Source organism: Protopterus annectens, chromosome 9.part0 (assembly GCF_019279795.1).
Source record: "Protopterus annectens isolate FY-2018-M chromosome 9.part0, PAN1.0, whole genome shotgun sequence".
Classification (NCBI taxonomy): Eukaryota; Metazoa; Chordata; order Ceratodontiformes; family Protopteridae; genus Protopterus; species Protopterus annectens.
Window position 1 is genome coordinate 1,207,284,392 of NC_056743.1, and position 17,964 is coordinate 1,207,302,355.

General features: G+C 41.0%; 1 non-coding gene across 1 annotated transcript; it reads left to right on the forward strand.

Moving 5' to 3' along the window:
• The first annotated feature begins 1,353 nt into the window (after positions 1-1,353).
• Positions 1,354-1,427, forward strand: TRNAI-AAU. The gene has a single exon. It is a non-coding gene; the product is annotated as a tRNA-Ile (tRNA).
• Positions 1,428-17,964: the final 16,537 nt, after the last annotated feature.

Genomic DNA, 17,964 nt, shown 5'->3' on the forward strand with positions numbered 1-17,964 from the left:
TGTTCATATATAGCACTCAGGTTGGGGGTCTGTAGCCTCTAAATACAGTGTTATAGGTAATCCTCTAGAAATTTTGTTGAGAAGAAGCACCATCAGATTTTGAGTCCAGTAATTATGAGGCTTATTAAGTTCTGTCTTGTATTCAGTGATAATTTTTATTTTTGCTTTTTAGCCCTTAAATTCTGGAACTAAGACTTTTGCTAACCATGAGTATCTTTTTTCCAGACTATGTGAATATAGAAAATGGGGGAAAATAAACACTAGCGCTTCTTTTTGTAAGCATGTGTAAATGCTTAGCAGCATCATAGGATCATAGGAGGTTACTAGGCTATTATCCTTGAGGCCCTTATAAGCCTAGCCAAGAGTTTAGCCCATGCATAGACAAATCAGCACCTGATACCCCTTCCAGCAGGGACACGGGTGGAATCCCAGGGATGTATTTTCTATTTCCCATCCAGTTATCCAGATTGTGCTTAAAAAGGGGTGAAGAGGTACTCTGCTTGATGTGGAGATGGAGTTTATTCCATAGATGGGCGAGTCTCTGGGACACAAATCTGTCCCACCAGCAAGTCCTATTGATGTCACAAACCAGGTTGAGGCCGCTTGTGTGGGTTACTCGAGTGGAGCTTGACTTGCGGATATGCAGCAGTCCCATCAAGGCGGGGTCTGAGATCGCCTTGTATGCCAGACAGAGGTCACCTCTGAGGAGTTTGTATGAAACAGAGTAGATGCGTAGGGATTTTAGCCTACCTGTGTATGGTAGATTTTTGAGGCCTTGGATTCTCCTGGTGAGGAACCTCTGTGGTCTCTCCAGCTGCTGCATGTGCTTTGCGAGGTACATGCCGAATGGGTCATTGTACTCAATAATGGGATTTATACGGGAAGAATACAGGGATGTTATGATCTTCTTGTCCCTGGATAAGATACCCTTACTTATGAGGTGAGCCATGTAGAAAGCTCTCCGTACAATGGAAGCAACATGGTGATCAAAAGTCAGGCTGCTATCAATCTGGGTGCCCAAATACCTCACAACTGACTGTGTGCTTCGAACGTTGTTATTAATGTGCTAATTTGTGGGGACATCTCTCTCCCCAAAGGGGGTGATGATACATTTTTTTGTATTCAGTTTGAGGCCATAATATTTTAGCCTGTTGTAAACCAGCAGAAGTAAACTCATAGTATCAGATATTCAAGGTTTATAGTGCTGTTGCCTTTCATGGCAACTTTCTATTGCACACTTAATGGTATGAGCTGGTGGTGAGTACTGAAGAAAATAAAGTAATTTTGCTTTGATAAACATAGGCATTTTAGCCTCCTAGCATTTCATAGTGAATGCAGAGCATTCTCTTTGAAGGCCGGTTAGCTCAGTTGGTTAGAGCGTGGTGCTAATAACGCCAAGGTCGCGGGTTCGATCCCCGTACGGGCCATAATTTATTTTTAGTAGTATCAGTGGTTTAGCAGGTTGTGCACTCGCCCTTGGTTCTAGGAAGATCAGACACAGATAGGTTCTGTTGCCACAACCAGATTAGTTTGTTTGGATTCATGTGCCTAGGGGATGCAGCATTCTGAGTTGCCGTCTTCAAACTGAGGTCTCGTCTGAAAGAGTTGATGGTAGCTCATATCAATGTTAAAGATCCCATGAAACTTACTGAAAAGAATAATAGGAAGCTGTGCTCTGCAGGTGTCACTCTTTGGATTTTACATTCATCTCAGGTGCTATCTGCTTAAGTCATAGGTGCTGAGGTGATCTAGAAATCTTGGTACTTATCAAAAAAAAGGTGGAAATTTGACATCTTTCTCAAATACTTCTATTACATGTGTAACCTGAGTACAAAATGTAATAAGCAGATAACATAATCAAGCAGATAGTGTGACTGCAGTTGTTTTGTTGCATTGTGATTTTTATGTTACCAGGTTTTAAATTGGTTCACATTTCCAAAGCAGTAGGAATAGTAGTAGCAGCAGATTGAACCATCGCCATTAACACTTTCTCAGTATCACGAGCATTGCTTTTCCTTGTAGTGCCACAATTTCAACCCCTCCCCCAACCCTGGCAGCTGCAGTGTGCGTCACTGCTAGCCCCACCCTAAACTGCCATCACAAGAGAAGCTCACTTCTTGTAAACAGCTAGAATAGAGCAACTCTGTGTAGATGTATTAATGTGGCAGACAAAGTTTAGTGCTTCCCTTTATGTCTAACTGTTGTACTAAATATGGGATGATTGTCCTTTTTACTAGAATTTGTTAAACCTTTTCTTGAATAATGTATTATTGGCTGGGGGAGCCCTAGCTGTTACTTCTTTCCCAAAGCATAAAATGAAATTTCAGCTTCATAAGCATATTTGATTTGGTTTATGAATAATTTAGTATTTATTCAGCCGAAAATAGGCTTGCTTTACTTATGTCCTCTTGTTTTATGCTGTAATTTTCTTAGAACAGTGCTTGTCAGAAAGGTACAGATGATAAATATGCATTTATTTAATTAGCTCTGCTTCAGAAATGCAAAGTTGTGATCCCTTAAAACACAAGCGTCTGCGGGGTCCCCTCTAACAGGACCATATTCTAAATCAACTGTTTTTTCCTTTACAGTTTGTTCGCCCTTCATAACCAGTAAGTAAATAAAGATCTGTGGACTCTCTTGTACTGGGACCATTTGTACTCCCTCTCCCATTCCTTAGAGTTTGCACAGATGAGCTAGAGAAATACAAGCTTGTGAACATTGAAGATACACAAATCTGGGGGAGGGGTCCTGTACCAGGACTGCATTCTGAACTGAATAGTGGATACTATTTTTTAGCCACTAGCACAAGTACATAGCCTGTTCTAAACTTTGTATATAGTTTATGAAATGTACTGTTTAATGCATAGAAATATCTTCTATGTCTACTTTTTTTTTTTTTTTTTTTTTTTTAACAAAACTTGTCTGTTTGTATCTGTCTTGGAGCTTTTCTCCCCGGGCCTCCTCTACTGAAAATGGACATATATCCAGCTAGATTAGCCCGGTCAACAAATGTAAAATAAAATAAATAAAATAAAAACTGTATATTTATTTTTTTTCTAGAGCTGCCCTTCCCTAAGGATAGTCTTGTGAATTCTGAAAACAAACAGGTCTGCCGGCCTTCACCCATCAGGCTGTATTCCAAAAAAGGCTGTGGAGTACTTTGTTAGGCTTTGCACTTCCATTTCTCAGCTGTTTGACCAGGATGATCAAATAAAGAAATATAAGCTTGTTAGCACTCAGCACAGAGCTGTATAGGCCCTTCCCCACTGTGACAACATTCCAAGCACACTTTGGATTGCTTGCTTTTTATATGTTGCATTCCCATTTCTACCAGCTATATACATATAGGGCAGACAAAGAAATACATGGTCAGTTGCTATATTACCCCAGTCATCAAACAAACACACATACATGCACAAATTACAGGGCTGTGAACACTCAACAAACAGATAAGTGGGTCCTCCCCCTCTAGGACATGTTTCAGGTATACTTTGGATTACCTTTTTTTTTTTTCCTTTAGAGCTTACACTTTCATCCCTACTAGCTAAATGTGCAGGGTCATCAGCTAAAACAATTAAAGAACAAGCTTCTGAACACTCAAAACAAAGATTTGTGGGCCCTTCCCCACAATGACCATATTCCATTATTCCAAACTGACTGCATTGGTTGTTTTTAAGAGCTTGCACCATACCTCTCAATCTCTTAGTGCAAAAATATGTGGACAAAGCCAAAATAATTTGGGGGACAAAGGCCCAAAAATAGGGACAGATTTTAAATATTGATTGTATAAACTTAAGTTGCTAGAATAACAGTTTATCTATTAGTATGCATTTTCTGAAGGGTGTGAATTCTGTAACTCAAATTTCTGTCATTATTTAGTGACTTCAGTCCTCAGTGATTTGCCAGAAACCCAGAACTTTTTTGGCAATTAGACCAAAAATATGAGGCAAAAATCTAGACATTCTGCCAAAATCTGGATAGTTGAGAGTTGTGTCTTGCACTCCTATTCCTACTAGCTGCATGTAAAATAATTAGATAAAGAAGTGCAAGATTGTGAGCACTCAGGATGCACAGATATGTATGCCCTTCCTTGCAGGACCTGCTTATGCTTTTTTTTTTTTTTTTTTTTTTTTTTAGATAATATGCAATAACATTAATACTAACACCAATGCTGAGAGGGTATTATGGAGATGGCCCAATCTGCTGCTGTTCCTACTTTGGAAATGTGAATCAGACTGTATCACTTGTTTTTAGGTAGTATGAACTCGCATTAATGCTGACATTGTACATAGTATATGTACTTTATGAGGGTTTGAACTTCCCTCTGTGGTAGTATCCTTGGATCTCTTATTGCTATCTAGCACTGGTCTCCACTACAGAAGTTACTGTGGACAACCTAGTGATTAAAAAAAATGATACTACTGAAATGCCAGTTTTTGTTTTAGAAAATGTCCAGTTCTCACTACCTGAACTTGGTTCTGGTTGTCATGGCTCACATTTGGGTTTACAGTACTGTCTTTACATTAGTATTACACTTGCAGTTAATGTCTTACTTTCTACCTTCAGTAAAGTTCAGACTGAGCTGAGAGCATAGCAGTTATTGGGTTTAGTGACTATCATTATTGGTTTATACACATTTTGTGCAACTGGGTATAAATGTAATATAGTTACTGGTGTTATCTCACTATATTTATTGACTAGGGGATGGAGCCATTTCAGCCACAAGCCAGAAATTACAACAGAATATGAGGAAATAATTCATCAGTACAATACAGTAAACTGAAACAATATTACAAAGCTGGTTAATGAGCGTATAATGATGAGAATAATGTAGGATGAAGTACAAAAAGAACTGATCCAGTCAAACAAAACATAGGGCTGCTTAGTATACATGTATACATTGTGTAATGCCTTGGGTGCAGTTATTCCATGTAAGAATGCTTAATGCATACATACATATACAGGGTGAGCTGGAGTTGTAGGGTAGGACTGGGCAGTAGGTAGCTAGATGGGGAAGGTTTAGGCTTGGCGGAGGAAAGAAAGTAAGGGTGTTTAGTGGTTAAGGAGGTAGGAGGGGGAAGGGAGAAGCAGTGAAGGTTATGTTAATTTAAAGCCATAAGGTCAAAGCAGTGGAACAAAGAAAGGAGTCAGGATGGATGCTTGTTTAGAAGAGTTCGTTACAAGGGGATGATTGAAGCATGTGCAGTCATCCCTCTTTTTGAAGAGAGTGACTAACTGTAGCCTGAATTTATTGTATTCTGCAGCGTGACAGAAGTTCAGCTGGAGGTGAGTCTCAAGGTTTGGGATCAAGGCTGGAGAAAGCTTACTCAAGGAAGACAGATATTAAGTTGAGCCACTACCTGGGCATCATTGGCTTATGAAGAAAATTGGTATAACGTTTCTTGAATGGTTGGTCTGAGTGGATTCACTGTAAGGTTTTGTGGGCAAGGCAGAGGCAAAGGAGGGATGTCTGTTCCTATATTGGGAGCCAGTTGGCATGTTGGAGTGTGTCAGAAGGGTGTTCATTTCTATTAGCGGAGCAATAAATCAATACATTTTTATTTAAGAGGGTTCATTTCTACAGCCCTAAAGTTTTTGTTAGAGGCATATGCCAGCAGTGGTAGGATGTAATAACTCTGAGGTTGTAGGAGATTTTAGTGTATTGCTTCTGTCCTGTCTGTAGTCATAAAATTATAGTATTTGGTGATAATCGAAGAGGGTGTGGTTGAGTTTTACTTTTAGATTGCCACTTGTTATGGGCATGTTTAAACTGGGGCTGTAATGGTACATGAAATAAATAACCTGTTCCATTTTTTGCAAGTTGTAATTTAGTGGAAGAGTAGCAGTAGTACTTTGTGTAGTTTTTTCATTATTTTGAAGAACTATGCTTGAGTATTTTTAGAGTAATTATTAGTTGTTTGTTGAGTACCTAGTACTAAGTTGCAGATTGTGAAGGATGTTCTTGCAGTATAGTACTGTAATTATTGGAAGCATGGTAAAAGACAATGTCTTCATCATTGAGTATGATTACTTGTTCTTAGGTCTCTAAGAAGCTAGTCAATGTTTGTGTCTTTCGGCTTTTCCCGGTTAGGGGTCACTACAGTGGAACTCCGGTCCGCTAATAATTGGCAGTAGATTTTTACGTTCTGGCTTGCCGGGCCTAACGCACAACCTTCAGCGAAGGAACGCCCATTCACGCATGTCGCCACACAGAAGACACTCTAACTGAGAATCGAACGAGCAACGTCTAACTGTGAGGCGACAACGCTACCGCAGCACCACCACCGCAGTACTAAGAAGCTAGTTAATAAAAGCGTTAAAGAGGATTACTGCAAGGGTTGATGCCTGTGAGACTTCTGCAGTGATTCTTTGTGGGAACAATAGGGGAGTACTGTGTGTTGTAGAGGTAACTGTTGAACTATTGTATTTTGATAGAACCAAAGCTAGATAGTGTGAGTGAGTTAAATAGGCGTGTGTGTGTGTGTGTGTGTGTGTGTGTGTGTGATTAACAGAGTCAAACTTTTGGTAAAATCTACAAAAAGGGCTTCCCTGAGGAGTCCTTGGTTAGTGAATATAATGTCTGTTAGTGTCTGCAGGCCTCTTTGCATACTTCTGTGCTTTATGAGGCCATGTAGCTATGAGAGAATATTGTATAGGTCATGCTTTTTTACTGTATATTAGGTAACAAGTTATATTATCTGGCATTGTGGATGATGTTTTTTTCATTTTGGAGTACCTTTAGCAAGTGTTCTTTGGTTATGATGGAGCATTTGAGAGTCTGTGAAATATGTGGGCTTTGTACAGTTGCTTTGTGGATGAAATTTGCATTAAATGTGTTTGCTAATTTTTTTTTTTTGCTATACATAGGTTCATAGGTAGGTACTAGGCTATCAGCCCAAGGGCCTACGTAAGCCTAGCCAACAAGGTTCCCTGGCTTACGCCACCCAAGAAAGTTATTTTCCTGTGCCACTGTTGAGCAGAAACACAGAAGTGATCCCCGGGGTGTACTTCCTGTTTCCCATCCACTCATCAAGATTTTTCTTGAAGAGTGCTAATGAAGAACTTTGCTTGACATAGATGGGTAGCCTGTTCCAGAGTATGGGAAGTCTCTGGGATAGGAATATATCCCTCCAGCATGTCCTGTTTATTGTGGTGACAAGGTTTAGGTCGCTAGAGCGTGTAGCTCGGAGGGATTGGGATTTCTTTAGGTGTAGCATGTCCAACAGCTCTGGGTTTGACATAGCTTTATATGTCAGGCAGAGATCACCTTGGAGTAGGCGATATGCTACGGAGTAAAGCTGGAGTTTTTTGAGGCGGTCAGTGTAGGGCATTTGTTTGAGGCCAGTAATCCTCTTTGTGAGGTACTTCTGTGGCCTTTACAGTTTAAGAAGCTTTTTTTTTTATTCTTTTATTGTGCTTTATTTATACAGGTGGACCACCAGGCCGGTTTACTTTCAAACTTCTTATTTTGGTTGAATTTGGTATGAACTGCCAGGTCAATGCAGTTACCTAAAGATTATGTCTAAAGGCATGAAATAAAATTTTGTCTTCACACAAAAAACTATTTGCATGCATCTTTATGCTTGCGAACACTTTTCTGTGTAAAAAAAAAAAAGTTAGTTTTGCAGCCTTTAGAAAATTACAGAGTTTTAAAGATCTCTTCCAAACGCAGAAGACTAAAAATACAGAGCCGTGTTTACATCATTAATAATAATGGCCAGGCGGGAGGTGTTGCTGTCACGCTGGGTTGCATCTCTAATTATGCTAGATTAGCATAGGTAAGTAATTGTGTCTTAAGTAAATGCCAGACAGTTAAACAAATTTTTTTTCCAAACTGTGTATACTGTTGTATATAACACTTGCATTATGGAATTTGCATTGTTCTCTTGCAGCAGCAGCAGAGACTCCACTGTTTAATGAAGTAAACTTGCCAGCAACATTGCATAAGCTTTTCTAGGAAGGCTGGGGATTGTGATCCCCTTGTAGTTACTGCACATCATTCTGTGTCCTTTTTGAAAATGGAAAAAGTCAAAAATTCACTTTCAGATCAGGAAAAGGCAAATCCAGTGAATCCTACCTACAGTCCTAAGGTACTGTAGAAAACAACAGAAACAGTCAAATGATCAAGTAATTTACCCAAACAGATTCCTCTATGGAAAGTTTGAGCTCTAAAATAAGTCAGTACCCTCTTCTCACAGGAAGAATTCCGCCAGCAATAGAGAAACCAAGGAAACTTTATTGAAGCAAATGGACAAGTGATCTTGCATTGTGAGGGTCACAGAACATTCAGTCAATTAAATACCATACTTCTTAGGGAGGAGGTGGAGTCCCTATCTTGATTCGCCACGGTGAGCTGTTAAAACAGTTTGTTTTTCTGTCCTTCATTGGCTAATCAGTGTGGAGTTATCACTATCACTGTTTTGTATGGGAACCTTAAGTTTCACCAGTCAAAAGGAGGATGACTTAATCATGCCCAGTTTCAGGCTAATTAATACCTTAATATCGGAAAAGTAATCCCAGGGTTCCCTGTACAGCCAGTCTATTGAGAGCGTAGTGCAGTAGTACAGTAGTTAATCCTCACATCTAACAAAAGCTAAAATTTAGCACCAAGAAGTCAAAACTGAAAACCTACTACCATATTACAATATAATGTAAGTCTAAATGCATTAAATAATCTCTTTTCACCTGTGGGCTTCATCAGGTGCATTTTGATATATTGCTTCCTGTACACAAAATCAGGGAGTGCCTTTTCATTCAGAGATCAGTTCTTAGTAGTCCGTAGGTACTCCTGGGTAATTCCCAATCTAATATGGGCCTTGAGTATAATGGTGTGCCAGATCTTTTTATAATTATTCAGTTCCTCAAGGCGCATACCTGCCTAGAGCTTTTTTACCGTGCCTACTTTTATGGAGGCTTATAAAACACCAACATCATGGAAAAGGAAGAGCTAGCACACTCTTAATAGAGCAGCTTGTGTTTAACCCATGTTTCTTGCATGCATTAAGTCTGAATTGCCAGGCCAATTCAAGCTTTTCCAGATAAGTGTTTTATTCCCCTGCTGTGGACCCAGTTCCAGGGTATCTTAATAAATGGAATTTGAAATTCTATGGAGTAATTTGCTAGGGGGTTCTTTTGTATTTTGAGACAAATGTCAGATAACTGGTGGGAAGTCCTGACTTTGAATTTATTATTTTGTCCACACAGAAAATATTATAGGAGGAACACTAGGCCCTGTACACAAACATTTTTGTATTACAGTCCCCTCATGTGCAACTCCAAGTCTTCTTTTTAATACTGGGCAATTGAAATAATCTTTGTTGCTCAGAACTGCACAGAATGTTCAGAAGGTAGGAAGGACCAAATGAGTGTGTACCTTTGTACTGGCATGATAGTCTTTCCTAGCTATCAACCCAATTTCTTAAATGTTTTCCTTCTTAAAGACAAAACTTGGACTGGACCTCAGAACTTGTTCAACCTGTTTGTTTTCATCTATAATAACCCAGTTTTCTGAAACAAGTTTCTGAGTAATTTCCTTATAGTCTACCAAGAAAGTAAGGACCAGGCTTCTTTTTCTTATTTCCTTCTTTGGGTGTGTATACAGGTTGCCATAGGGTCTTGCAGTCCTACCAGAGGCGGTCATCTAAGCCTGGGTGATTGTTAGCCTTGAGTGCCCTGATATGGGGTCCATTATGGAACACAGTATTCTGCTGCTGTATCCCCTGCCTATAAAGGCCTTTTGTAAGTCTCACATATTGTTGGCAAAATCCTGGGCTTCTTTTGTGACTCTGGCTACCCTCATACCCTGCAATTCTATTATGGTTTTCTTGTGATATGTGGGTGCATGCTCTTGTAGTGCAGAAACATGTTCACCCTTGTGGGTTTCCTGTTCAGGTTCTTTGTCAAATGCCCTAAACCTGGATCCTTGGAGAATGTGAGGTCCAGAAAGTTAACAGAGCTTTTTACTGTGGGTAGTGGTGAACCTTAGGAAGTTGAAGAAAGTATTAATATGTTAGTAAAACTCTTGAAGGCTCTCTTCACCACCTTCCCATATTATAAAAGTTCATCAGTGAAGCACAAATAGCACTTGAGTTTCTGAAATCCTATTAAGTACAAATTCATCTTCCCATTTACCAAGAGACACATTTGCTAGACTGGGCCCCATTGCTGACCCCATTGCAATTCTCAAAAGTTTGTTTGTAGATCATATTGTTAAACTGGAAATAGTTTACCTAGGATCCCAATCTCTCCTGGTATGGCAACCCTCCCTTTTAGGTAAGCCCCTATAACTACCTGAATTCAGTAGCCATGTGGATGCGCTGTGTATAGTGCTTCCACATCGATACTGATCAGGATGGAGTTGGTGTCGCCTGTGGGGACCCCCCTCATATATTAGTCAAGAAATTCAGGGTCTCCAAGAAGAAAGACAGATTACACTCAGTTCAAGGCTTAATCTGAATGTCCAGAGTGATGGACATTGCTTCAGTGATGAAGCCACCACTGGCTACCACCGGTATATGGGGTTGCTAGTTCTTGTGTGGCTTTGGTATGTCAAAGAAACAGGGGGCCCTGTACTGTGGGGCGGTAAGGAACTCAAAAAGATTACAATTGATAAGATCATCTTCATGCATAGCCTTTAACTGTTTAAGCAAGTCATCATTAAGCCAGTTGCACCTCAGTCTAGTCGCTCGTGTTGTAAAGTGTTAAATCATTAAGCATGCTGTCAGTGCTGCCATTGTAGCTAGTGGTATTAGTAGCCAGAATGCCTTCCTCTTTGTCAGCCTTCATTATTCTGCAAGTTTTATCTTTGCTAAATTCCTTTACTGCAACAAATTAATCTTTGTTGATGTTAAAAAGCTTTTCCTTAGGTGGCTTACTTGTGGACCTTTGTAACATCATCTTTGCACTTATCTGCAAAGGCTGCAAAGATGGGGTGGATCGGGGAAGTAAAGTCACTGGGGACATTTCCATTCTTATTGTCCTTTACTGTTAATTTCATTTTTTTTTCTGCTTTTGTTAAAAATGAGCTTTAGATTAAGCTTGATGTAAGTTTGATATCTGTGACAGTATCAACAAGATTGCTTCTGGAGTGGGGAATAAATGTTAAACCTTTACCTAGTATGCTTTCTTCCAGTACCATCAAGGGCATTGTTGCATGGTTACTCACCTTAGCTCCCTTTTTTTCCCTTGTTGTGGTTGCTGTTGTGAGCCCCTCAAATCCCTCAGTTCAATCTCTTGGATCTGTTTCTCTGGTGGTCTTGGTTCCTATGGTGTCCTGTTTTGGGGGTAGTCTCTGGGGGGTTTGGAATCCCCGATTGCTCTGGGGCCTCTGTGAGGTGGTCCTTGGTATTTTCTTGCTTCTGTGCTTCTAGGACTTGTCTTGTGGTGGTGTGGCTAAATCCATTCCTCTTTGTTGGTGACCATCATGAAAATCCTGGTAACAGTCTTTGGGCTTGGTATTTATTTTACCAGTCCTCTTGTTTCATCCTGGTCCCCAGCAGTTCCTTTTGGGGAAATGTCCTGTCTGGTGGTTGTTTACATACTGGTTGTGCCCAATCAGTCTAATCCTGCCTGGGTCCTCTTGGTCCTTAGCATCCTTTTTGTTCTTGCTCATTTTTCTTTCCCTTACATTCTTCTCTAAAGTATTTATCTTAGTTTCTAGTTCTTGGAATTTGTTTGTGCTGTCTGGCTGTTCCTTGCTGTTTTTCTCCAGATCCAAGATGAATGCTACAATGGTTTCCAGCTCTTTTAAGTTGTGCTTTAGCAGGATACCTATCATTTTCAAGCTGGCCACCTGTAACACATACAAATTAAGATTAAGGCCTCCTCCTTCTGAGTGGTGAACCTTAGTTTCCCATGCAAATTAGCCTGAGACTTGGCATGCATATTAGGACCAAGCCCCCCTCCTCCTGAATGGTGAAATGTAACGTTCCCATGCAAATCAGTGATAGTTACCACCCCACACTGATTGTCCAATAGGGGAACAGAAAAACACACCTTTTCAACATCTTATTGTGGCCCAGTCAAGGTAAGGACTATACCTTCCCTCAAGAATTATGGTGTATAGGTGATTGTAACTGCTGTTATCCTCACAATGCAAGATCCCTTCTCCATTTGTTTTAGTAAAGTTTCCTTGGATTCTTTACTGCTGGCATCATCCTTCCTCTGAGAAGAGGGCCTTAACTGCTTTTAGAGCTCATACCGTCCGTAGAGGAATTTGGGTAAACTATTTAATCTTTTGAAATTTTCTGAATATCACTGCCCCAGTTTGTGAATATGTGGCACTGTCCAGCCTTCTGTGTTAGACTGAAAAGGCATGTTGACCATTATACTCTAATGGTTATGTCTTCAACATTTTCAGCAACATTTCATCCACTCTCACAGTTTTCCACATCTGCCGAAATGGATTCTATCCCACCAGCTACTTCTGGGCCTGCCTCTTCATAAATAGGCATGCACTGCAGATTTAGGAGATGCTCATTATTAGATCACTGCTGCTGTAGCATAAATATATATTGGACATATCTTGCCAAGGGTATCAGATGTCTGGGGAGATGTATCATGCCAGGGATATCTGACACCCATCAGTATACTAAAGGTTTAGATGCCTTCCTCACCCACCATACATAGTGTGTTGACAAAGGAGGAAAAAGGGTGATGGGCTTGGCTGAGATACTGTGGAGGCAGGGTGATATACTACGTGTTCCCACTGCACACTCATTTCTAGGATAAAACCGCAGCACCACAGTCTGAGGAGTGAGTAGCTGGGTAGGTTATATGGCTGACGGTGGTAGCAAGACCTCTAGGGTGCCCTTTTGTTCTTTGCCAGCTTCAGCTTGTTGGAAGAAGTCTGGGGAAAGTAGAAGCTGGGAGACTCTGTGCTGGATGTGGTACACTAGATAGAAGGCCATAGGAGGAAGCAGGGGAGCAGAAAAGCTTAAGAAAATTAAATAAATAGGATGTATGAGTGCAGACATTTCTGAATTTTCTTTCCACTGAAGCATTTTGTCAGATCCTAAGCATTTGGCTTGTGACAAGTTTTGTGGGCAGATAAGTCCTTCATTGGAAACCTTCCTTTCACTGAAAACTTTAGTGTAATTCTATCTTATGTCTGTCACAGGAAATGTACGTGTGATGGGACTCCCACATGACCTGCATTTTCTGCCGTGGAAAAAGTCATGATGTACAGTCTTCTGACATTTGTTCAGACTTCATCCAGAAAAAAACATTCTGAGTAGCTTAATAGTCTTAAACTTTTCTGAACAAACTGGAATATGATTGTCTTGGCTTGATCATCCATGGTTACTGATTTGTCTTCATTGTTTGTCTCTGTTCAGTCGAGAAGGAGAATAAATAACACTAATGAGGGTTTAGAAGGGACAGTCATCTACCTCTTTAATCTAGTCTGGGACTGGAATATTCACTTTAGTAGTATCTGAGCCGAAACTTCCTGGTCCCTCATATGACCCTCCATAATAAGCTATTAAGCGTCATGATTCCAACGCATCCAGTCAGACTGGATGTCAGGTGTCAGGCAAGAAAAAAGAGCTATTCTTCATTCTTGACAAAGGGGAGGATGGGAGTGCCTTAGGTTTTGATAAGAGAACTATATCAGGCTTCCTAATGGAAGTCTGGACATCCAAGTCTTCCATGACTCTTCAGTTTGAGCCCTCCAAGAAAAAATGCACAAAACTGACCTCCTGCTTTATGCCATCCATTTTGAGTGATTCACAAGAGGACTGATATAATTTTGCCCATGGTCTCATCAGGATTTTTCAGTCCCTTCAGTCTTTGACCTCAGTTCCTGGTTGTTCCAGTAGGAGCAGGTCCCAACTCATGCTCTAAAGGAGATGTTTTTGGAAGGAGGAAGGTCTGGAATACCCTTCACAATTCTGTTCCATCCCATACAAATCTGAGTCAGAGAGGGATCTATTTTCTGACTCGCTTGTTGAAGAAGTTTCTTAATCAAATACAATTACTAAAATGATTATTCAAGTGAGGGACAAGAGAGATATCAGAGGCACTGAAAGTATGCTATGACCTCTTCAATTTGGATTCCTCCCAAGCCCTGGCTATACCTTCAGTATTTGGGGTATAGAAGGATACTTTAAATTCAGCTTGTGCTTCCTCTAATTCTCAGCCTGCTGTACCTAAGAAGCTTGATAGGCTGTATGAAATACCTTATCCTCGAAAGTACTTTTTTAGGAATCCCATAGCTGACTGTGCTGTAATTTTTGTAGGCAAAGACAGTGGGTTTAAGTTATTGGCCTCTTCTAATCCTGTCTCCATTGAGATGGGCATTAGGCATACCTCCCAACCTCTTAGAGCAAGAAATCTGGACAAAGCCATCAACAGTGGTGGATAAAGGCCCAAAAATAGAGACACTTTTTAAATTTTGCTGTTACAAACCTAGAAAATTGATAGAATAACAGGTTTTGCATGTGAATTCTCTGAAAGGTATGAAGTCTGAAACTCAAATGTCTGTCACTATTTTCTGACTTCAGCCTTCAATAATTTGCCAATGATTTACCAGAAAAAAACACAATTTTATGAGAAACGGACCAAAAATATGAGGCAAAAATCTGGACATTCTGCAACAATTTGTACAGTTGAGAGGTATGACAGTAGGGCATTTCATAGATATGGGAAGAAAGTCTGTCTTTCTTTCACTCTCGCTTTCAGGGCATCAGCTAGCAGACTCGTATGGCCAAGTACCTACTCTTCATATTATTAGACATTTCAAACATTCCTGTTTCAGGCACTAAAACTTCCCTATCAGACCTGATATCCTCTACATTACAACTTACAAAGCATTCTATAAAATGCTCCTTTGATGCAGTTAATGCTATGTCAAGGGCTGCTGCCACAGGATCCATGATGCAAAGTCCTGCCTGGGTCAGGCTCCAAAGTTTACCAGATGATGTAAAATCTCAGATATTGAATACCTCATTAGAAAAGCTATTTCCTCTTTGACCATTTCTCTGTAGAGTTCCTTAAAAGATTAGAGGGAATGTGGTGAGGTAGTGTTCCTTAAAAGATTGGAGGGAATGTGGTGAGGTAGAGTTCCTTAAAAGATTAGAGGGAATGTGGTGAGGTAGTGTTCCTTAAAAGATTGGAGGGAATGTGGTGAGGTAGAGTTCCTTAAAAGATTAGAGGGAATGTGGTGAGGTAGTGTTCCTTAAAAGATTGGAGGGAATGTGGTGAGGTAGTGTTCCTTAAAAGATTGGAGGGAATGTAGTGAGGTAGTGTTCCTTAAAAGATTAGAGGGAATGTGGTGAGGTAGTGTTCCTTAAAAGATTAGAGGGAATGTGGTGAGGTAGTGTTCCTTAAAAGATTAGAGGGAATGTGTTGAGGTAGTGTTCCTTAAAAGATTAGAGGGAATGTGGTGAGGTAGTGTTCCTTAAAAGATTAGAGGGAATGTGGTGAGGTAGTGTTCCTTAAAAGATTAAAGGGAATGTGGTGAGGTAGTGTTCCTTAAAAGATTAGAGGAAAGTGGTAGTTTAATGCAGGGGGTAAAATGGCTTTTTCTTTCGCTGGTCACTAAGTACAACAGGATCTATCACTTAAACCCAGGAACTTTTTTTCGGGCAGCATTTCAAATCAAGTCAACAAAAGTCCAGTAAAGCACAGTATAAAAAGAGGTGGTAAGAGGACTGAAAAAAGGAAGGATCATGGGAGGTTACTAGGCTATTGCCCTGAGGCACTTATAAGCCTACCAAGAGTTTAGCCCATGATTAGACAAGTCAGCACCCAAAGCCCCTGTCCAGCAGGGACACAGGTGGAATCCCAGGGGTGTATCTTCTGTTTCCCATCCAGTTATCCAGGTTGCGCTTAAAAAGGGATAATGAAGTACTGTGCTTGACATGGAGAGAGAGAGAGAGAGAGAGTCTATTCCACAGATGGGGGAGTCTCTGGGACACAAATCTGTCCCACCAACAAGTCCTATTGATATCATAGACCAGGTTGAGGTCGCGCTTATGGCTTACTCGAGTGGAGCTTGACTTGCGGATATGCAGCAGTCCCATCAAGGCGTGGTCTGAGATTGCTTTGTATACTAGACAGACTTTGAGAAGTCTGCATAAAACTGAGTAGAGGTACAGGGTTTTTAGCCTATCTGTGTAGGGTAGATGTTTTAGGCCCTGGATTCTCCTGGTGAGGAACCCCTGTGGTCTCTCCAGCTGCTGCATGTGCTTTGAGAGGTACAATGCCAAAGGGGGTGTTGTACTCCATAATTGGCCTTATAAGGAAGAATACAGGGATGTTATGACACTTTGTCCTTGGATGAGATACTCTTACTTATGAGGTGGGCCATGTAGAAATATTTCCGTACAATAGAAGCAACATGGTGCCCAAATCCCTCAGTACTGATTGTTTACTTAGGACGTTGTTATTAATGTCATAATATGTGGGGGCATCACTCTCCCCAAAGGGGAGGATGATGCATTTTTTGGCATTCAGCTTGAGGTCATGTTTCTGGGACCAGTCATTTGTTTGAGTGAGACCCTCTTGGAGGATGTCCACATCACTTGGGAAATTGATAACCACGCCCAGCTTGCAGTCATCTGCAAACGTGGTCAGCCATACCCACTGGTTTTGGCCTGCACCTCAGAGAAGTATATCCCGAATAACAGATCCACCCAAGACCGATCCATGGGGAACGCCGCTTGTTACAGGTCTACTGCTTGAGTTGACTTCCCCTATTTTAATTAGCTGGGTTCTATCAGTGAGCTATCTTGCTACCCATGTGGTAACATATGGATTGATGTCTAGTTGAGAGAGTTTATCTATTTATGCCCAAGTGGGGAATAGTGTGGAAGGCTTTGGCCAGGACAAGCTATGTAATATGCACCATCTTCCCCTTGTCCATGGCTTTGGTGACTGTCTCAAAGAAGTTGAATAAATTTAACAGACATGACCTTCCCTTGACAAAGCCAAACTGTGTGGGGTCGAGTGTTTGGAGGTTGCCAATGTCCCTGTTAATGAGGTCTATGATAATCCGTTCCATGGGCTTGCAGATCAGGCTAGTTAGGCTGATGGGTCTATAATTTCCCAGATTGGTGGTCACTTCACCTTTGTGTAAAGGGATGGCAGTGGCTGTCCTCCACTCGGCTGGGACAAAGCCGGTACTCAGACGTTGGTTGAATAGCGTGCTTAATGGTGGTGCAAGTTCATGCCTGAGTTCATGTAGGATGCAGCCTGGGATGTTATGTGGCCTCATGGAGGCTGCATTTTTTGCCTTTGAGAAGGCAGTGATGACTTGTTCCCTAGAGACAAGTTGTGGGGGTCAGGTACTGGGGATGTCCTGATTTACTGATGGGGGGATAGAGGGGAGAAGTTTTTGCTGAATCTGTCAGCCAGTAGATTGGTTATATCTACAGCATTTGTGTATATGGTGTCCTTGACCACCAGTTCTGGACAGATATAGGTTCTTCCTTTGAGATTGCGGACATATGTGAAGAAGGCCTTATGATTGTCTCTAGTAGATGTGGCCAATTTGGACTCGAAGTTTGCTTTGGAGGATTTCACTAGTGCTCTTATTTGCTTGTTCAGGCTAAGGAGAGATTGCTTCCAATTGGGCACCTGCTCCTTCTTGGTCCTGGACAGCAATTTTTTCCTTTTGTTGTATAGTTTATTTATTGCAGATGTCCACCAGACAGGTTTACTCTTCTTTGCAGAGGATGATTTTGTCCTGTCAGGTATTCCTGATTCCATGCATCTATATAAATGCTCGTATAGTACTTTGGTGTAGATTTGGACATTGGTGCCAGTTCCTACAGAGAGGGAGGAGGCTGTGAAGCTGTTTATACCATCCCTCAGGAGATTGTAATCAGCACTGGAGAACTTTTTTTTTTGATCCTAGCCAGAGGGGGGTCAGGGGAGATGGGGACGTCAAAAGTGACCGCTTTATGGTTGATCTTACCAGGGAGAATGATACTGTAGGGGTGCTGCAGTGGTCCATGATATTAT